The sequence below is a fragment of the Lontra canadensis genome, unplaced genomic scaffold (assembly GCF_010015895.1).
Source record: "Lontra canadensis isolate GAN:19392208 unplaced genomic scaffold, GSC_riverotter_1.0 scaffold15, whole genome shotgun sequence".
NCBI lineage: Eukaryota > Metazoa > Chordata > Mammalia > Carnivora > Mustelidae > Lontra > Lontra canadensis.
Genome location: NW_022631009.1, coordinates 14,055,903 through 14,075,246, shown reverse-complemented (window position 1 = coordinate 14,075,246; position 19,344 = coordinate 14,055,903). Strand labels below are relative to the sequence as shown.

Here is a 19,344-nt window from a genome sequence, read left to right as displayed (position 1 = left end):
GTTACATCACTTTGTAAAGAACTCTGAGTTTGTTACTTTGACATCTGAACAAGATTAAGTAAAACTATCCAGTAAGATTCACCCACAGTTTTCATTGCCACATCAGAGAATTCTGCTACTACCATAGTTTTGAGTCCTACTCTATACCCTCCAAGGGCTTTCTGGAAGAAGTCCAATTAAGAAATTTGTAGGCAATTTCTTCAGTTAGCAAAGTTCCCCCTCAGCACTTAGGAGATAATATATTTCCTCAAGTAGTTTTTTCCTTGATGAAATGTTGAGATATTTTTTCACATAGTTGGTACATTTCCCCACTCAGAATAGCACTATTTCTCCTTGCCCTAGCAATTAAATCATCTTGGGCTTATTAATAACATCATGGTAGTGATGTTATTGCAGAAACATAGAATGAAAGAAATGAATGCTTAGCTTTTGCATTTTGAAATAGATATCTGAAGTTCAAGACAAGGTTGATAATATTAAGCTTAGAATTTTGAACTACAAGAGCTGGGTTTTAATATTTTTCAGAAGCAGAAAAGTTCAAAGCATAAAGTTCATGCCAAAAAAAAAATGGTTACATTTTTTTCAATCATTTTTTTCTTTAAATACGGGATACTTCATGAATTTATATGTCACCTTGCACAGGGTCCATGCTAATCTCTGTATCATTCTAATTTTAGTACATGTGCTGCCAAAGCAAGCACTCATTTTTCTTAGTCTTGACAAAAATCCTTCAAGTTGGGCTTAGGGAGAAAATAGAAAAAAAAAAAAAGTACATCAGAGTGAACGCTGGGTGTTAAGTGTCTAAGATATAAGTGAGTCATGCTAATCCCCACAAACTTGGGTAAAAACCCAGAAACCTGGAGCACCTGGGTGACTCAGTGGGTTAAACCTCTGCCTTTGATTCAGGTCATGATCTCAGGGTCCTGGGATCCTGCCCCACATCAGGCTCTTTGCTCAGCAGGGAGCCTGCTTCCCCCCCTCTCTCTGCCTGCCTCTCTGCCTACTTGTGATCTCTTTCTCTGTCAAATAAATGAATAAAATCTTAAAAAAAAAATCACTCAGAAACCTGGGCAAGACAGAAAGGAAACTCTTAGATGACTAGCTTAAACTTGAAATGGCTAATTTTAGAATCGACTAAAATCAGGTAGGATAGGGGTTTGAGTTGATTTATAGAAAACTATGGAAGCACGTTATCTTTATATATCTGAATATTAGGACCTGGTAATTTAGATTAGCTAACATATACTTGATTTCTTCCTATTTCTATTATAGAATTTTGATGGGAATGATCGTATCTTAGGGTATAGAATTACTTTTTAATTAAAGATTCATTTCTTAAACCAGGCTGTAAAGCAAAATCATTTACAATGAAAAGTAATTCAAGAAATTCCTTAGACCAAGCATACAATACAATATACAGTATATTTATGTAATAAATCCCACAAAGGCAGTTTTCCCTCCAGGACTGGAGAATAGCTGTTTCTTTTGGTGACACCAGATTAGGCTGTTTGTTTTGTGTCTTGAGATACTTAGGTTCCAGAAACTCCCCAAATCAGAGGCTCATGGGATTGGACATTATGTGAGGACAGATTCATTCCTTCCACCTGCCACTCTGAGGCATTGGATCATCCAGTAGAAAGAGCTTTTCCCACATTGTTTATTTCTCTCTTCTACAAACATGCTGGCGCTTACTCTCTAAACTTACTCTTGTATATTCGAAAGAATTGTATATGAACAATTGGACTCTTGTGTTCATTCTTGAATTTTTGATCTGGACATTATGGCTCTGGGCAGATGGCCACTGTAAACATCCTACCTGGTTTGACAACTTTGGGTTAGAGCCAATGTCATTTAAACTCAGTCTCTTTCCTCCCAATGGTCTGTTCTCCGTCTCATAGGGTTAAAACAATTTGGGCTTCTATCTTCACCCAATACACAGAGGTTTTCACAGTACACTAATATTTTGAAAACTGCACCTGGCTCAAATGAATTAAACAACTGCCTATTTGAAACAGAAAACTTGAAAGAAACTTCTAACTTCCTGTAAGCAATGAATTTTTATCTTCAAAATGAAGACCCATTGTTGATGGCAAATCATTATTTATTTATTTATTTATTTATCTATTTATTTATTTATTTTGGTAAATCAGTTTTTAAAAAGCAAAACTAGTAACACCCAAAGAACAAATAATCCAATCAAGAAATGGGCAGAAGACATGAACAGACATTTCTGCAAAGAAGACATCCAGATGGCCAACAGACACATGAAAAAGTGCTCCATATCACTCGGCATCAGGGAAATACAAATCAAAACCACAATGAGATACCACCTCACACCAGTCAGAATGGCTAAAATTAACAAGTCCGGAAATGACAGATGCTGGCGAGGATGCGGAGAAAGGGGAACCCTCCTACACTGTTGGTGGGAATGCAAGCTGGTGCAACCACTCTGGAAAACAGCATGGAGGTTCCTCAAAATGTTGAAAATAGAACTACCCTATGATCCAGCAATTGCACTGCTGGGTATTTACCCTAAAGATACAAACGTAGTGATCCGAAGGGGCACGTGCACCCGAATGTTTATAGCAGCAATGTCTACAATAGCCAAACTATGGAAAGAACCTAGATGTCCATCAACAGACGAATGGATAAAGAAGATGTGGTATATATATACAATGGAATACTATGCAGCCATCAAAAGAAATGAAATCTTGCCATTTGGGACAACGTGGATGGAACTAGAGGGTATCATGCTTAGCGAAATAAGTCAAGCGGAGAAAGACAACTATCATATGATCTCCCTGATGTGAAGGAGAGGAGATGCAACATGGGGGGTTAATGGGGTAGGAGAAGAGTAAATGAAACAAGTTGGGATTGGGAGGGAGACAAACCATAAGTGACTCTTAATCTCACAAAACAAACTGAGGGTTGCTGCGGGGAGGGGTGTTGGGAGAGGTGGGGTGGGGTTATGGACATTGGGTAGGGTATGTGCTATGGTGAGTGCTGTGAAGTGTGTAAACCTGGAGATTCACAGACTTGTACCCCTGGGGGGGAAAACAATATATATGTTTATAAAAAATAAAATTAAAAAAAAAAAAAAGAAAAAAGAAAAAAGCAAAACTAGTTTTACGTTCCTAATTGTAAGCTCAGATTCCATAATTTTGTTCTTTAAAATTAAACTTTCATTATTTTAAGCTAAGAAAAACAAATTATACTGAATTTTAGTGTTACTGATTCTTACTGGTAATGACTAATAATTATAGGCAAGGATTGAAGGTAGATAAAGGTTTGTGGGAACTAAATGTCAATTTAGGATGCTAAGAATATGGTTCACTCTTGAACAACATGGGTTGAATTGTTAGGGTCCACTAATACACAGATTGCTTTTATAAATACAAGACGATAAATATATCTTCTCTTCCTTATAATTTTCTTAACATTTTTTCCCTAGCTCACTTTATTGTAAGAATACAGTATATAATACATACAACATACAAAATATGTGCTAACCAACTGTTGATGTTATTGGTAAGACTTCTGGTCACCAGTAGGCTATTAGCAGTTAAGTTTTGGGGAAGTTGAAAGTTAAATGCAGATTATCTACTACATGGAGGGTTGGTGCCTCTAACTCCTGTGTTGTTCAAGGGTCATCTATATGTACAATATTATGAAGTTAAAGCCAGGCATTAAAATTAAATTTAAAATAAGATTAACATATCAAAATGTTAAAAATTAAGTTGACATACACCACAAAATCACATAATTCCAGGGTTTCTCCCTAGATCTCAGAAAGGGGTCCCAAACAAACAAAGTACCCAGAAACATATTTTATTGGCTGCATGATAACATCACCTTGGGCACAGTTTATTGGGAATCTCTGAAATAATAAACATTGAACTGAACACTTTATATTTGTTATTTCATCTGTTATGTTTTATAGTCATCCTATTTAAAGGTTAGGAAGTCAAAGTCCAGAGAGGGTAAGAAACTTGCCAAAGGTGACACAGCTAATAATGGATAACAAAAATTTTAATACATTCAAGTCTGATTAATTCTAAATCCTTTATTTTTTATAATACTTGTTTAGTTTGATTAACACTATTTAAGATGTTACTTTATGTAATGTCAGTTGCACCTAAACTTAGAGATAGAAATATGTCCTTCTTTCTTCACCCATCCTTTCTATTTAATTTACATGCAAGTTAAATCTTAACCACAGCCAAAATTTTGACAAACATTAGATTTGTTTCTGGATTCTGGAAAAAATTATGTTTTATAGTAGATCCTGGGTAAAAGGCTAGGCATAGTATTTTAAAAATCTCAGTAGCACTATTAACACTCAGGTAAGTGACTATATTCCCTTACCGCACATTGAAAACTGATTGCTCTTATCATATTTTTTTAGATTCATCCTGTAATATTGTGCTTGGGGGCAGAGAATCTGGAAATATTGGCTTCAAACTTGGGTTTGTAATTCAGCTAAGACCCAAGCTCTGCGTCTTTTAGAGACAGAATTTTTTCTGTACTTTGATTAGTATTTGCTCAGGTTATTAATTTTTGTCATTTTCCTTTGAGTCTAGAGTTTGATCTTTATTATACTTTAGCCAAATGACTGCAGGAATCTTCAGGTTCCAAGCACGGAGTAAGTTTTTTTTTTTTTTTTTTTTTTTTTTTTTTTTTTTGGTGTACTTACAATTTTTCAGGCATGTGCATGTGTTAAAGTCAGAGGTTAAACAAAAAAAAAGGAAAACCATCTCTATTTACATATGTATATATACATAGAACATTATAGAACATTTATATATTGGCAAAGGTTATTTATATTTAAATGTGGTAGTTCTTGACAAGATGATCCCTTAGACCCTTACCAGTGGTAGATGTCATTTTGCTTCAAGAGCATGTCATAGCTTATCTGCTGCTTTGGGCCCTTTAGCTGTGTGATCCTTTTGTTTTTACGCTTGGTTTCATGGTTTTTCAGACTGTGCCATGACTTAGTTCATCTCATCTTGACTTAACTTTCATATGTCATAGATCAAGTATCTTAATCATGTGCTTTCTTGCTTCCTATGATCTTGCATGACTGGTCCCCTGTCAACACCAGTTTTTAAGTTGATTTCCTTTGGCAGCAATGGCCCTATACACACACACACACACACATACACACCAGTATATTTATATATGTATTTTTTGCCCTGGAGTTTGGCCATACATTTCAACATCTGGGTTTTAATGAAGATTTTAATTTTGTTCTAGTGACTTCCAATTTACTACTTTCTCAGGCAGGCAGGCACTTTGGAAAGGGGGGTATAAAGAGAATTTTCTATTTTACATTGCTAGAAATATTATCAGCATAATATATGAGTAATATAACTTTGTAACTTTAAAAGAAAAGGATGGTGATTTCTCTTCAGATAAAAGTGGGGAGAACGAACTTTGTATAAAAGAATAAAAGGGGTTTTCCTTATTTAATGCTTAAGAATAAATTTTCCTCAGAATCGGGGCATAAAACAAGCACTGTTGAAAAAGAATTAGAGTCCTATTATATTACTTTTTAGTATCTGTTTTTTATTTTGCTGTATTATTCCAGGAAATGGTGTTATTGATTGATTGGGATCCAAGAAGTGATTAAAAACATACATCCTATATAAAATTGTGAATTTGGTTAGTCTTTTTCAGAAAATCGTTTGAATCCTGCTAAGAGTGTTTAAACCTAATCACTGCTGATATTATGTGATAAGCTTTGGCATTTAGAACATAAAATGTGAGACAATCCTAGTTCAGTTCAATCAATGACTCTTATATGTCTACTATGTGGCAGAAAATGTGCTTATTGATGAGGACATGAAAATGCCTAATGTATGCCTTCACCAAGAGCTCACTACTGATAAAATAGAGCATTAACCAAAAAGGAAGTAGGACATTTGTTAGAGACGACACAGTGGAATAATTTTGTCTGAGAAACTTCATCAAATACTATATTCAGGAAATATACTGATTATCTCTGTTCAACTAAGTTGTATAACAAACACTAGAATAATGCATCACTGATCTCTACAAATTTATTATCTCAAAGGAAATAGTAGGGAGGGAATAAAACCTCAATCTAGTGTCAGACCTTTGGTCTGGTCAGGCAGTCTTGGCTCCACTTCTTACTGTAGAGTAACTTTGTTTTAATATATGTAAAGTGGTAACAATATTACATATTGACAGATTTTATTATGAGATTATCTACTACATAGTGGTTTGATGACATAAGCCTCCAAAAATGTTGTTTATTAATTTGATCATTACTAGAAGTAATGAATGGTATAGAAAGATGTAGAGACCAAAGACTACAAATAGAAGTAGCAAGATGATCATTATAAGGCCATTTTCTCTTCTCTAAAAATTTGTAAGAAATGAAAAAAGGAACCACATGCTCTCAAAAATATTTACAGAATATTCATGGAGCAAAGTAATTCTGTAGAGCAGTGGTTCTCAAAGTGTGGTCACTGGGACACATCAGTATCATCTGAGAAGTTGATCAAAATGCAAGTTTTAAGGTCCCACCCTAGACCTACTGAATCAGAAACTTTGGGAGTGGAGCCCCATCGATTTGTGTTGTAATGAAGTTTTCAGGTGTTTCTGATGCACGCTAATATTTGAGAACCACTGCTGCATATTGATATCAATATTATATGTCTTACTAGACAAGTCATTTATGTTCAGTCTTTTATAAATCACTTCTTTATTACTAAGTCTATACTTAGAGTATAACCCAATTTAAATTCACATGGAAACTTTCAAAGTCACTCCTTACAACAAAATTTTCCTTTCCACTTCATTAAAAAAAATAAAATGTTTTAGTGACTGAGGAAGAGGAGGGAAAAAAAGAAATGAGAATAAATTTGAACTTTAGTTGAAATTATGTGAAATTTAGTATAACTTGAGACATATAAAGAAATAGAATGTTCTGGGGAGTTTTCTGGGGTGTAATGAGGTCTTGAAGGTAAAAATATTTTTTGGTTTCTCCTGATCATAATATTTATGTTACTATTGTTTTTTCTATAAATGAATTTTTCTTTTTAACAACTTTTGAAAACTATCTTCTCCAAATACTTTGTATTAATTTGGTAGAGAAGATAAATGTTTATAAACATAGTAGGACAGAGGGAGCTTGAGGATCTGAACTTTAATATAATTTTGCATTCATAGTATCTACTCATGTGCCTAGTACATGCAAGTGTTTCATAGATATTTATTACAACTGCATTAAAATCATTTCATAGTTCAAAGCCAAAAGGAACCAATGCCATAGATGAAATAAAGATAAAAAAAAATCTAAGATTTCATAAAAGGGAGATTACTTCCATCTGGAAGACTAAGAAATATTTCACAATAAAGATGGAATGTAAGCTAATCCCTTGAAGAATGAGTAGAATCTAGACCTGTTTGGGTGGAAGTTAGCAGGCATCTAGGCAGGAAATCTAAGCAAAGTGGATACCATTTTGCAATACACAGATTGGAAGTACAGGATATGTACATGGAATGAAATGCTCTGTAATACAGAAAAAAACAAAAAACAAAAAACAGAAAATAGCATGACAAAAGTTTTTCTGAGGCCAGACCATTAAAGAATAACAGGCTTGGCATCCAAGCATTATTCTATGTGGTGTAGAGCCATTTGAGATTTTTTAATAAGATATAAGTGCTTAGAGTTATGCTTCAAGATGATTAATTGGCCAAGTATAAATTACACTAAAGAAGGAGATGTTGAATATAGGCAGAGGAGGGGCAACCTGAGTTTGAGAGAATTAGGGAAACTCAATTAACCACTCATTATATTTAATGAGGTATGAGGATCAAAGAAGATAGATGTCATTTAAATTTAAAGTCTAGATCATTAAGAGACTAGCAAATCAAAGAAGAGTGTTAGAGAACAGAGGCAGAAGAGGCTTAAATTTTAGACATGAATTTGAGATACCTTCAGACCAAAGAGGCAAAGAAATCTAGAAAGTATTTGAATATTAAATATTGGAGTTTAGTAACCAAGTGAGGTTGTACATATATATTTAAGAGCTATATTTTATTTTTAATATTTTATTTATTTATTTGAGAGACAGAGTGAGAGAGAGAACACAAGCAAGGTGAGGGGCAGAGAAAGAAGCAGATTCCCCACTGAGCAGGGAGCCTGATGCGGGCTTGATCCTGACACTCCAGGATCATGACCTGAGCTCAAGACAGACACTTAACTGACTGAGCCACCCAGGTTTCCCAAGAGCTATCTTTTTAGATTGAATATGAATTTTCAGGGACAGAGTGCAGCAAAAGTTGAAGACTGGTTTTGGATAATATCTAGACAGTGTGGAGGAATAAAGTACCTGTCTTCTTCAGTCATATAGATAATAATGGGGAAACCCATTTCTCTCCCACAAAACCCAGAGTATTGAGGTGGGTCCCACTTGACTGAGGGAGGAAAGAGATAGGAAAGAGGCAGATAAGAAGATCAGAGGACATTAAAGGGATGTGGTTCCTATGGACTCCATACTGGACTCCAGCAGGAAGCCTGAACAAGAGCCCCTGGGAAAACCTCAGAATACCCCCTTTTGGCCTGCAGTTATCCCACTGCCCAAGTGCTAAACCCGTATCTTTCTCCACTCTGAGACTGGCTCCTTATTGAGCTCTGATTCCTCCATTTCAAGGACAGCAGCAAGAGTTAGCTCTGGAGAACATGGAATAAGCCCAGAATGCAGGCCAAAATCTATGAGCAGAAAGAAATGAATTTGAACTATAGCACCAACTTTGAGAATACAAAAGAGGTTTTGACCAGCATGATTAGTTTTAAGATCAAGAAAAGATATACAAGCTTAAAGATTCTGCTATAATCAGCATCTAATTATGAGAAAAACTCTTGAAAAAGGGGTAGAGAATGTACCTCAAAATAATAAAGGCCACATAGGATAAACCCATTGGTAACACTATACTCAACAGTGAAAACCTGAAAGCTTTTCCTTTAAGATCAGTAACAAGGCAAGAATGCCCATTCTCATTGCTCTATTCAACATAGTAAAAGAAGTTCTACCTGAAGAAATTAAGAAAGAAAAAGAAGTAAAAATCAAACAAATTAGAGAGGAAAACTGTTACTTTTGTAGATTACATTGTATTTTATACAGAAAACCATAAAGATTCCACCCAAAAACTGTTTAGTAAGGTTGCAGGATAATCAATATATAAACATCCACTGCATTTCCATATATTAACAAAGAAATATTAAGAAAACCATCACATTTACAATTGTATCAAAAAGAATAAAATACCTAGGTTGAGATTTAACTAAGGAAGTGAAAAACCTGTACACTGAAAACTATAAAACATTCATGAAAGAAATGGAACACACAAATAAATGGAAAAATATTCCCATGCTCATGGATTGGAAAAATAAACAGTGTTAAAATATCCATACTACCCAAGCAATCTAGATTTCAATGCAATCCTTATGAAGATCTCAGTGCATATTAAACATATTAAAATAGCCCAAGCAATCTTAAGAACAAAGCTGGAGGTGCCACAGTCCTGGATTTCAAACTGTTTACAAACCTATATTCATGAAAATATTGGCATAAAACAGAGACATAGGTTGATGGAACAGACTACAGATCTCCCAAATAAACCTACACAGATATGGTCAATTTATGTCAAAGGAGACAAGAATATACAATGGGAAAGGACAGTCTCTTCAATAAATGGTCTTGGGAAAATTGATAGCCACATGTAAAAGAATAAAACTGAAACACTATCTTATACAATACACAAAAATTATCTCAAAATGGATTAAAGACTTGAATATAGGACCTGGAATTATTAAACTCCTAGGAGAAAACATAGGTGGTAAGATCTGTGATGTTTGTATTGCAGTGATTTTGTATATCTTACTCCAAAGCAAAGGCAACAAAAGCAAAAATAAAGTGGGACTCCATTAAACTGAAAATCTCTGCACAGCAAAGGAAAAAAAAAATTATCAAGAAGAAAAGGCCTACTGAATGGGAGAAAATATTTGAATATCATATCTAATAAAGGGTTGACATCCAAATATATGAAGAACTTCTAGAACTCAATAGTAAAAGAATAATCTAATTAAAAAATGGGCTCAGGAAGTTAATAAACAAAGGACAATGAATAATTTGATTCAGTCACTGTGGTAAACAGTAGTTACATCGAAAATTAAAAATAGAACTGCCATATGGTCTAGTAATTACACTTCTGGGTATTTACCCAAAGAAAACAATAATTCAAAAAAATATATGCACCCAAGTTCACTACAGCATTATTTACAATATCCAAAACAACATTCCAAGACATATTAAACTGTTTAAAATCAAAGGAGAATTTGAAGAGCAGCAAGACTGTAACCCCAAAGAAACCCCCATTAGGTTAGCAGATTTCTCAGCAAAAACCTTACAGACCAGCAGACAGTAGAATGATTTATTTTAAATATGAAAAGGAAAAAAGAAAAAAGCCAGCCAAGAGTACTCTATCCAGTTATCTTTCAGAAATGAAGGAAAAATAAAAACTTTCCCAGACACACAAAAGCTGAGGCAGTTAATCACTAGATCTGCCTTACATGAAATGCTGAAAGGATTTCTTCAAGCTGATATAAAAGACAGTAATTAGTAACATGAGAACATATGAAAAGATACAAAAACACTGGTAAATGTAAATATACTCTCAGATTAGAAAACTCATTCTATAATATGATGATGTATTAACCACTTAACTGTAATATAAAGGTTAATGGAAAGGAATAATAAAAATGACTATAGCTACTCTAAGTTGTTAGTAAATAGTAAATATAAAAAATTGTGAGGTTAAAAAAAAGAGGAGTAAGAGGATAGAGTTTTTGTATGCAATTGAAGTTAATTAGTCATCAGTTTATAATGGACGGTTACATATAAGATTTTTTATTTAAGCCTCATATAGATTTACAAACAGGAAAGGAAAAGATATCAGAGTATATCACCAAGGGGGGGAATCACCAATTCATGAAAGTAGGCAAAAACAGAGAAAAAAGGAACAATGAAACTACAAAATAGATTAATAAGTCTATCTTTTTACATATCAATAATTATTCTAAATGTAAATGGATTAAATTCACCAAACGGCACAGTGTATCCATTCACTAGTTGGAGGGATTAAAAGTAAGTCTCATATACTGTGTATAAGAGACTACCTTCAGCTCTAATGACATACTTAAGATCCAAGTGAAGGGATGGAAAAAATTACTCCATGAAAGCATAAACCTGAAAAGAGCTGGGATAGCTATACTTATATAAATAAAAATAGATTTTATGCCAAAAATGGCAACAAGAATCAAAGAGTATTATTATGTCATGGCAAATGGTGAATTCCTCTTGAAAATAGAATAATCAAAATATACACATCCAACTTCAGAGACCTTAAATATATTAAATATCAGCTGATCTAAGGGGAGAAATAAAGAATACAGTAATAGTAGGTGACTTCAGTACTTCACTTTCAGCAATGGATAGAATATCCAGATAGAAAATCAACAAGGAATCATTAGACTTGAATCATACTTCAGTTCAAAAGGATCTATACAGAACATTCCATCCAACATAATAAACATTCTTCTTCTTCTTTTTTTAAAGATTTTATTTATTAGAGAGAGAGAGAGAGAGAGAGAGAGCATGAGAAGAAGGAGGGTCAGAGGGAGAAGCAGACTCCCTGCTGAGCAGGGAGCCTGATGCGTGACTAGATCCTGGAACTCCAGGACCATGATCTGAGCTGAAGGCTGTTGCTTAGCCAACTGAGCCACCCAGGCACCCCAATACACATTCTTAAGTATACATGGAACATTCTCCAGGGTAGATCATTTGACAGGCCACAGAAGAAGCCTTAGCAAATTTAAGAAGATTGAAATCTGACCAACTATTTTTCTTAAATACAATAGAATAAAATTAAAAATCAACATGAGGAAAGCCAGATAATTTACAAATAAGTGAAAACTAAACAAAACCCTCTTGAACAACCAATAGTTTAAAAGATGAAAAAAATCTCAAAACAAATGAACATAGAAATACAATTCACCAAAATCTATGGGCTGCAGTAAAAACAGGTCTTCGAGGGTTGTTTATAGTGATGAATTCATATATTAAGAAAAATGTCTCAAGCAACCTAACTTTATACCTCAAGGAAGCAGAAAAATAAACTAAGCCCAAAGTTGGCAAAAGGAGGGAAGTAACAAAGATCACAGTGGAAATAAAGAAGACCAAAAAACAAGGAAAAAAATCAATGAAATTAAAAGTTTTTTTAAAGAAGATAACAAGATTGACTAAACTTTAACTAGACTAAGAAAAAAAGAGAAGACTCCAATAAATAAAATCAGAAATGAGAGGACATCACAACTGATAACAAATATAAAAGGATCATAAAAGGTTACTATGAACAACTGTATGTCAATAAGTCAGGAAACTTAAAAGAAATTGATAAATGCCTAGAAACATACAAGTTATCAAGATTGAATCATGAAGAAATAGATAAAATATAAGCAGTGCAATAATGAGTAAGAACATTGATCCAGTAATATAAAAGGTCCCAGCAAGGAAAAGCTCAGTCAATAACAGATGGTTTTATGGGTGATTTCTACAAACATTTAAAATACTGACACCAATCTTTTTCAAATTCCTTCAAAAAATAATTGAAGAGGGAACAGTTGTAAGCTAATGTTTTGAGAAAATGCTTCTTTTTCTGAAAAAATAAACTTAAGATTAAAGATAATATTCTTATTAGATATAAGCACATTGTAATATACCTGTAGTTACTCAATTTTGTCTTCCATTCCAATAATTGCAAGACTAGAATCTTAAAGTTGTGAGGGCCTTTAGACATAAGCTAGTCTTAGTTTATTATTTCTCAGTACAGTCTCATGTATCATAGGTAAACAAGTTTGGTCTCTAAATGTCCCTGATTTGGTTATGACCAGGAAAAAAACACTGATAGAAAGCTTGCATTTGAATTAAAACTCTTAGATCTTGAGAAAATAAATGCCTTATAGTAAATAATCCACCTAACTTCAAGTCAAGAATCTTCAGAAGGCAGAGGGGATCCTGTTTAACTTGCATTTTAATGTAGGCAAATGTTATTGCCATGAGTGGAAGCCTGGTTTGATTAATTTAAATTTCCTGTTAACACTCCTAGTATACATTAATCCCTGAACTCCTTTATATCCTCATTGCTGTTACTTTTTAAAATATCAGTTGACCTACATTGTTTTATTAGTTTCAGGTATATGATATGCTCACCATAATAAGTGTTGTTATCTTTACAACCATACAAAGTTACTACAATATTATTGATTATATTCCTTAAGCTGTACTTTTTTATCCCCATAACTTAGGTTACTTAAAAATTTTATGTTTATATAAATTATATAAAAATTTTAAAAGAACAGCATTACCCTAATACCAAGCCAGATAATGACCTTATAAGAAAATTTTTGGCCAATATCCCTGATGAATATGGATGCAGAAATTCTCAACATATTAGCAAGATGAATTCAACAACACATTAAAAGGATCATGCACCATGATTGATTTAGATTTACCCCTAGGATTCAAGGACAGTTTAACATAGAAATCTGAATAAATATGACACATTATATTAATAGAATGAAAAAATATAGTCCTCTCAATAGGTGCAGAAAAAACATTTGACAAAATACAACATACTTCCATGATTAAAAAATAACTGTCAACATATTGTGTATAGAAGGAAAATCTCAACATAATAAAGGCCATATACAACAAGCTAACATTATAATTTTAGCCATAGCTAACATCATAATCAATGGCAAAAGATTGAAACCTTTTCCTCTGAGATCAAGACCACCACAAGCGTATCCATGCTCAACACTGTTGTTCAACATAGTACTTTGAAGTCCTCACTAGAGCAATTAGGCAAAGAGAGAGAAAAGGCATCTAAATCAAGAAGAAAATAAAATTGTTATCTGCAGATATGATCTTATATACAGAAAATCCTAAAGACTCGACCAAAAAACTGTAGGAAGTAATGAATTCATTAAAGTTGCCAGATTAAAAAAAAATCAACATACAGAAATCAGTTGTGTTTCTATATACTAATGATGGAATAGCTGGAATAAGGAAATAATAAGGAAATAAGGAAATAATATAAGGAAATAATAAGGAAATAAGGAAATAAGGAAAATAATCCTATTCACAGAAACATCAGAATCAACAAAATACTCAGGGATAAATTAATAGGAAGTGAAATGAATATTATAACCAAGGAAGTAAAATGAATACTATAAAAAATATAAGATTTTGATGAAAGAAATTGAAGACAACAGATATATGGAAAGATACCCTGTTTTTATAGATCAGAAAATATTGTTAAAATACCCATACTAAAAGCAATTTACAGATTTAATGAATTCCCTATCAAAATTCCAATGGCATTTTCCAGAGAAATAGAAAAAAAACAATTTTAAAATTTATATGGAACCACAAAGACTTCAAATACTGAAAGATATCCTGAGAAAGAACAAAGCTAAGGTCATCACACTTTCTGATTTCCAACTATATTATAAAACTATAGTAATCAAAAGAGTATGGTATTGCCATAAAAATAGATACAGACCAATAGAACAAAATATAAAACCCAGAAATAATCCCCCATACATATACAGCCAACTAATATGTGACAAGAGAGCCAAGAATACTGGATGAAGAGAAAGACTTTTTAATAAATTGTGCTGGGAAAACTGGGTAACAGCATGTAGAGAAAGAACATTAGAACCCTATCTTACATCACTCACAAAAATTAACTTTAAATGGACTAAGGACTAAAATATAAGTGATGAAACTATAAAACCTCTTTGATATTGGTCTTAGAAACAATTTTTTAGTTATCACACCAAAGGCATCACCAAGAAAATCAAAAAACAGGTGAGACTCTATCAAACTAGAAAAACTTCTGTACAGAAAAAAAAAAAAGAAAAGAAAAAAAGGCAATTTATGGAATGAGAGATGGGATTTGCAAATCATGTTTCTAAGAGATATATAAAAAATATATAAAGAACACATATAACTCAATAACAAAAAAATATGATTAAAAATGGGCAGAGGACCTGAATATTTTTCCAGAAAAGACAGCCAGATGGGTAAAATTTACATGGAAATATGTTCAACCTCACTAATCACCAGGGAAATGCAAATCAAATAAAAAACCATGATGAGATATCACCTCACACTTGTTAGGATGGCAGTCATTAAAAAGACAAGAGTTATCAAGTACTGGCAAGGATGTGGAGAAAAGGGAACCTGTGTACTGGGGGTGGGAATGTAAATTGGTTTAAACTCTATGGAAACCAGAATGGAGACTGAGGTTCCTCATGAAATTAAAAACAGAATTACTATATGATCCAGCAGCCCCACTTCTGGGAATAAATCCAAAGAAATGCAAACAATTATTGAAGAATTATCTTCACTCTCATATTTATTGCATAATTATTCACAATTGCCATGACTTAAAAAAAAAACAAAAAAAACACCAAAAACAAAAACCTAAGTGTCCTTCAACAGATAAATGCACTTGGAGGTGTGGTATATATAAATAATATTCAGCCATGGTAGAAAAAGGAAATCCTGCCATTTGTGACAACATACATGGACCTTGGGGGGACATTATGTTAAGTAAAATAAATCAGACAGGGAAAGACAAATAGTACATGGTATCTCTTATAAGTAAAATAAAAAAAAGAAAAACTGAACTCATAGGAATGGAGTTGAAAATTGGTTACCAGAGTAGTTTGAATGATAGTGGAAATAGGGAGAGATGGTAAAATGATATAAATTTTTTTAGCTGTAAAATGAATAAGGCCTAAGAATCTAACATATTTCATGGTGATTCTAACATTGTATTATATAATTGAAATTTGATAAAAAGTAGAGAGAAAAGGGTAAATATATGAAGTTATGTATGGGTTATCTGGTTAGATTGTAAGAATCCTTTCACAATCTACATGTGTATCAAATCATCACAAATACACTTTAAATATCTTACAATTTTATTTGTTAATTGTACATTAATAAAGCTTAAAAAGAGAAAGTTACCAACAAGGAAATAAATGCAATCAGAGTTGATCAAATTCAGGATAAAATAGAATTATCTCAGATATAAAGAATAAAGAAACTCTAAAAGACAGAAGAAATTCCAGTAAAACATTAATAAGGAATACTCAAGAAAGGCACAATAACATCTAAAAAACAAAGATAAAGGAATAAATAAGAGCAGTAAAGGAGAAAGGGGTTCAAAGGAAATAAAAGAAGGTTCAATACTTGTAATTGAGGTCTCTAAAACAAAAATTATAGAACAGAATATTTAAAACGTATAATCCAGGGGAGCTTGGGTGACTCAGTTGGTTAGGTATCTGACCCTTGGTTTCCGCTCAGGTCATAATCTCAGGATCATAAGATTGAGTCCTGCCTTCAGGCTCAGCACAATCTCCTTGAGATTCTTTCCCTCTCCTCTTCATCCTGTTTACACATGTACATTCTCCCTCCCTCCATTTCTTTCTTGCTCTCTCTCTCTCTCTCTCTCAAATAAATAATAAACTTGTAATCCAGGAAACCTTTTGGAAATAATAGATCAATTGACAAAACAAAAGTATCTACTATATACCTATTTATAACATTAGATTTTTTATAAAAAGTGGAAAATATCCTTAGGGCTTCCATGCAAAGTGATCTGTTTATTAATTAGGTTAAAAAAGTTGGGTTAGTATGAGACTTCTGGAGGAAATGACAACACAAAGGTTATATATAGTAGACCAGTATTTTTAAGAAATTCAAGGAAACAATTTATGAACCAAGAATGTTGTATATAGCCAAACTGTTCTTCAATTATCAGAACTTTAGAAAAACAGTTTTAGACATGTAACCAGGCACAATTTATTCGTGTGTCAAATGTAACCAGGGAATACCGTTCAGAAGTGTCGCTATTGAGAAATTCACAAATAAATGTTATCTGACCTTGTGATAACTGAGGAAACTTTAGCAAAATAACTGATGGCAAGCCTAAAACATATTTATATGTGGTGTATTAAGTTATAAAGCCAAAACAAAACACATGTGGGAAGATGAGAGGAAGAATATATGTGTTATACATTCTTGTAGACTAAAACAACTGCAACCAAAAAGAAGAGATAGAAGTGGAATGAGACTATGGTTGTTAAAAGGTAATAGGTGGGAGTCAAAGGAGGCTATTATTAAAAGGCTACCTAAGAAGGTAAATAAGAAAGAAGGATTACAAGCTATACAAAAACTATAAATATAAAGATAACCAATAATATAAAAAACAAAACAAAACAAAAACAAAAACCTGCAAACCTTCTGAAATTCCAGGAGAAAATTTTAGAAAAGTGAGTAAGATGTGTCTGATAGAGAAACAGAGCAAATTAAGTATAACACAGTATTATATAAATTATGAAGATTTGAGAGTAAATATATAGCAGTATAATCAAAAGATGTAAATTGAATTTTTCTATTAAAAATCCCTTCAAATATAAGTATTTGAAAATCCAAAATATATGTACATATGTAAGCACATATATGAATACATATTTTCAAATGTCATAGCAATTTGGTTCAGAAATAACTATCAGTAAGTGAGGGGGTGAGGTGAGGTAGGTGAGGGGGTGCCACTGAATGACATTTGGCACCCCCTCACCTGTTTAGTTAAGTATTTAACTCTTGATCTCAGCTCAGGTTTTGAACTCAGGGTCATGAATTCAAACCACGCATTGGGTTACATGCTGGGCATGGAGCCTACATAAAATAATAATTATGAATAGGTGATAAATCTTAGGGGAAGTGGGTAGTGGGTGGTCTGATGAGAGGCAGGCTATTTACATTGTACTTAAAGAGTCACTCACAAAACAAGAATAAGATTAGGCACAAGGGGGGGGGAAAGAATACTTATATGAAGGAAAAGAGCAATTATTAACTCAAACTTAATTTTAAGAAATTAAGGACAATTGGACATATGTTCCCTAGATATAATACCAAAAGATAATAGCAATGTCATATGTGTATTATTCAGGCTGGAGAGGCATAATCTGACATAATCACAAGGGACTGTCAGACAAATTTAAACTGAGTATCATTTATATGAAATGACTGGTTTGTATTTAAAAACTGTGTCATGAGAAATAAAATCTAAGGAATTTTTTAGATAAAAGGAGTTTTAAAGATAAAAAGGGGTTTTAAAGTTTTATATAGCAAGTATATACAACATGTTTTTCTGGAACCTGTACTGAAAAAAAAATTATAAAGGACATTATTAAGACCATTCACAAAACTGGAATGGGAATTGCAGATTAGAGTATTGTAGATTATTGTATCCTATATCTGGTCCAAGATGACAACATAGAAGACTGAACTCACCTCTACCCCACAGGCACGCCAAATCTATACTTCTTTATAGATCAATCCCTCCTGAAGAAGAACTGAGGGCTGACTGAATAGCTTCCATACAGGAAAAGATAGAAAGACCAAATGGAGAATAGCAAGAGATGACCACATATTAAGAAAGGGAACCCCCATCCCATACACTGTGAACTGCAGTCAAGAAGGATAGTACTGAGGGACTGTGAGCACATTTGTCTGCTCTGGGGCACGTGTGCATGCATGTGCACACACATGTGTGCATGGACACACATACACACACAAAATCTTCAGTTTAATAGTTTACAAGAACAATTAGAATATAAAAACACTAGCCATATAGCGAGGGAGCTGCTGGAACTCTGTCAGGCTGTGAGTGTCTAGTGAGTAACCATGGTTTACACTTCCTGTCCACCTTGACAGCATGGACAGGAGCCCTGTCCAACCTACCACCAAAGTGAGCCCTGGGCTCTTAGCTCACACCAGCAAAAGATGTTCTACCAAGGTGACCCTAGCTTCATGCACACCAGGATAACCCTAGTCAGCACTCACTACAGTTACAGCTATCCTGCCAAGGTGATACATGTGCAAAGCACCCCAGAAGACCTCAGGCCCACACCATGATCACTTGCTAAGACACTCTCAGTGCAGAGCACTCTGGGACCTCCTTGCTCATGCCTATTTTGGCTCCAGCTACTCCACTAAGGTGCCCCTTTAATGAAGCAAACTTAGGAACACTGATCCGTACCTGCCTTGATTTCAGCCACTCTGCCAAGGCACTCCCTATGTGCCCTGGGATTCCTTGGCTTATACTCCACCTCAGTTTCAGCCTCCCTGCCAGGGTACTCCCTGCACAGAGCACACTGGGACATCCCAGCCTGTGCCA

The 19,344-nt window shown here is 33.7% G+C and overlaps 1 non-coding gene across 1 annotated transcript; it reads right to left on the bottom strand.

Annotated features, from left to right (window-relative positions):
• Nucleotides 1–598: 598 nt before the first annotated feature.
• On the bottom strand, nucleotides 599–701 carry LOC116868444. The gene has a single exon (XR_004382838.1). It is a non-coding gene; the product is annotated as a U6 spliceosomal RNA (small nuclear RNA).
• Nucleotides 702–19,344: the final 18,643 nt, after the last annotated feature.